Source organism: Nanorana parkeri, unplaced genomic scaffold, assembly GCF_000935625.1.
Source record: "Nanorana parkeri isolate BGI_ZX_2015 unplaced genomic scaffold, ASM93562v1 scaffold63, whole genome shotgun sequence".
Lineage (NCBI taxonomy): Eukaryota > Metazoa > Chordata > Amphibia > Anura > Dicroglossidae > Nanorana > Nanorana parkeri.
This window is the reverse complement of record NW_017306331.1, coordinates 1,028,393-1,032,444: the sequence shown is the minus strand read 5'-3', so window position 1 is coordinate 1,032,444 and position 4,052 is coordinate 1,028,393.

Sequence of the window (4,052 nt, the reverse complement as noted above, 5' to 3'; positions counted from 1 at the left end):
AGCTTTTTATTCTGTTTTATAATATAATTATAACTTTTCTTCATGTTCCCCACAGTACCACTCCTTAGGTATGATATGATTCACTAAAGTGACTGTACAAAATATAATTTCAGAAACAACTGCAACAGGAAATCCTGAACAAGGAACGTCTTATCTAACTATCGGTTATGTGTACAGGGACATACTTTAAAAGGTGTTTTTTTCTTCTCATTGTACTGGACACCAGGTGTTGCAAGAAATCACGTAATTGCATACCTCCAACATTTCTGAGCAGGTAAACAAGTCTTTGAGTTCAAAATATTTCACATGTTGTAAAAGTTAATCTCATGAGTAATTTTCATAGCTCAGCTATAGATCTATTCATTTGACAAACACTTTGACTCCTGATCTAACTACAGTTGGCCAGATGAGGCACTGGTCTTCCTATGACTTTGATACTGCAGCAGATGCCTTTGCATGTAAGGCCCGGTTCACACCTGGGTGTTTTGTTACGCGTTCGAACGCTCTGCAAAACGCTCAAACACCGAAATCTTATTATTTCCTATGGGTATGGTTCACCCCTGGGCGTATTACAGGCCGTATGAACGTGCTACAAAACGTCCTACGCCCAAAGAAGTACAGGAGCTTCATTGGGGCGTTTTTGTCGCGCGGTTCCATTGGGATACAGCCAAGTAGCCCTCAGAAACGCGCGTTTGTCGCGCATTTTTTTACCGCGCGACACGAAGCACGCGACAAACGCGCATATTCGATACGCCTAGGTGTGAACCCAGCCTAAGACATATGTGGCAAATGAATGGCAGTGAGATTCTTTAATCCTTTCTTTTATTGCGATATACATAAGAACAGGTTTCAACACAAAAGAAATTTCAGGTAAAACTTGTGTCCGCTCACAGTCTATTTTGCATGGGCACATTAAGAAGGACACAGCAAGCAGATAGAAGTATTTGACATTTGGGTGAATAATATATCTACAGTTGCTCCACAGCACCAGGGACATCCAGGGTGGCACCTTATAAATTCCTTTCAAATAAATAGAAGTTGTGGTTCTATCTATATCATCAAAATTCATCCATGCAGTAATAGGCTTCTGAGAACAGCTAAAGTCACTCAGGCGTTCTGTATTTTTAAGAGACCCTGTCTCCAGACCATTCATTTCAACAAAATTCTTCCCATAAGATTATAGAGTATATGCATGTAAAATATTTGAATGTATGTTATTTACTTGTGAAAGCCTTCCCCGTGTAAACATCCAAAAGCCCTAACCTGCTGATAGACACCTCCATTTGCAGGTATTGTCAGCAGCCCCAGCAGACTCTAGTGACACTCTATAGTATTCCCCTTCACTCCTCCCCTGGCTGCTACATAAATGGTTATGGAGAGGTGAAAGGTGGAGCAAAGGAGCAGAGTAATTAGACACTAGCAGAAGAGGAGAGTGCTATAATGAGCAAGCTGGGAGGGGGTGTGCCAGTCAAATGTGCTAGCAAGTTCAAAAACACATTTCAAGTCAATAACAGTGAATAAATAATACATTATTGTTAATAGTTAAGGTACTTGAATGTAAGTTGGTTTCAATTTGCAATAGCCGAGATTGCTATTGCCCCCTCCCTCTGCTGCTGTTAGCAGACGAGGACCTGATGGAGAACTTCAGGTCCACCTCTGCTGATTGACAGCAGCAGTGGGCAGGTGCAATAGCTAGTCTGCCATTGGCTATTGCAAACTGAAATAGCCAATAGCAATCTAGCGATTCATTCCTATGCCGTTTTTTTTCTTTTTTCTAAATGATGGCGGCCCCGATGTCGAGAAATAAACAGATAGCAGGGAAAGGTTTACTCTGCTAGATAAAGCAGAGTAAACTTTTCCAGGAGAAAATGTTTCTCTCCTGGGTATCAGGGAGCTGCTATCGTATAGCGGGAGACTCCCGGGAGAGTTGAGATGTCTGCTATTACCATATGAAATGCTTCCCCAACTGTAAAACACTCACTGTCACAACACCTTCATTGTTCCAGTTTAACCTCATTACCCTCCCTGCTTCATGAAGCTATAGTGGGGAGTGATTTTCCACAGTTTTGGAGACTTTGGGAAAGTAAAAAGGTTCAGGTGGATTGAGCTCCCCCTACAGGTGAACCCAGGGAACTTAGTTTTGGAACCTTTTGACTGTAAAAGTTCTAGATATTGCTAAGGAAACCTGGGAGGGTGAGACCACCCCTTTATAGGAGTGTCATCGAGCATATCTCGATAATGCAGGACAGAATTGCAGCTGTCATGCCCCTGGTACGGGAACATATGGAGCAAGCCCAGGAAGCACAGAGAAGGGTTTATAATCCCTTCTCTGTGCTTCAATAATGTGTCCAAATTTGATGCCTACCCGATGCCTCAGGTGGATGAGCTCATTGACAGACTGGGAACTGCCCGATATATAACCACGTTAGATCTGACTAAGGGACACTGGCAAATACCCCTGACTGACAGTGCAAAAGAAAAGACAGCATTCTCTACCCCCGAGGGGTCTTTCCAGTATAAGAGGATGCCGTTTGGTTTGCATGGTGCCCCTGCCTCATTCCAACGAATGATGGATAGAATACTGAGATCTCATCGACAGTATGCAGCGGCTTATTTGGATGATGTAGTAGTACACAGCCCCGACTGGCAGTCTCATTTGGTAAGGGTGCAAGCGGTAGTCGACTCTCTTAGGAAGGCTGGACTCACAGCCAACCCAAAAAAGTGTGCCATGGGGTTGGAGGAGGCAAAATATTTAGGTTATATCATTGGTCGGGGTTTGGTTAAAGGAGAACTATGGGGTCAGTGTTTTTCCCCATAGTTCTCCTTAGGTTAACGGGAGGACACAAACTAGCGTCCTCCCGTTACCCTAAGCTCAGTATACCGCGAGCTACAGCTCGCGGTATACTGAGACACCGCAGCCGGAGCGGATCACGACTTAGATGACGGGATCCACCCAGCTGCGTGAGTGACAGCTGGCTCTGCCTATCTAGAGGCAGAGCCAGCTGTACTTGCCCCCTCCCCCGTCCGTTCCGCCAGTCAGCGATGGCAGATCGGAGTGGGGAGAGGGGAATCCAGCCCCTCCCCCTGTCACGGCAGAGAGCCGTGACAGGATCGAGAGGCGAGCGAACCCGGTATGTGTTCGCTCACCTCCCGATCTACTGAGCCGACCTGTGACAGTCTCATTGTCACAGGTCGGCTAGAACTATGAGGTGAGTGAAAAGCACTCACCTCATAGTTCTCCTTTAAGCCTCAAATCAATAAGATTGAGGCGATTCAAAAGTGGCCCCAACCTATAAATAAAAAACAAGTGAGAGCATTTCTTGGGATCACGGGCTACTATAGGCGCTTCATCCCCCATTTTGCCACCATTGCGGCTCGACTGACTGATTTGACGAAGGGTAGAAAGTCAGTGGAATTCTGAGGCAGATGAGGCATCTAAGAGGTTGAAGCAAGCTTTGTGTGCTCAACCGGTGCTTGTGACCCCAGATTTCACGAAGGAGTTTGTAGTACAGACGGATGCCTCTGATGTGGGTCTGGGCGCTGTACTGTCCCAAATCAGAGAGGGGGAGGAGCACCTCAGCAGGAAGCTTAATAAACACGAGAGGAATTATGCCATTGTTGAGAAAGAATGTTTGGCTATCAAATGGGCCTTGGACGCCCTCAAATATTACCTGTTGGGTAGGCAGTTCAAACTGATCACTGACCATAGCTGGGGGGGGGGGGCCTGCCGATCCCAGCAGGCAGCACGCGGGGCGAACAAAATGGCAAAGTGTGTAATGGGGGAGCAGGGGGACACGGGCCGAATGGTCCGTGGTCAGTCCGCCCCTGAGTTGATTGCTTGATGAGTGCTTGTCCAGGTGAGATAAAAGGGGAAGGCTGACACATGGTTTTGCTCTGGCCTGGGACTCAGACAGCCTTCTGAGAGAGCTACATGTTGGATGTGTTCAGAGAGAAAAAGAACTTTGCCGCTTGGACTGTTTTTCCCAGGGAAGGTGATCCCCCATTCGAGCTATACCCCCACAATACATAAATAAATATATACATAAATAAAA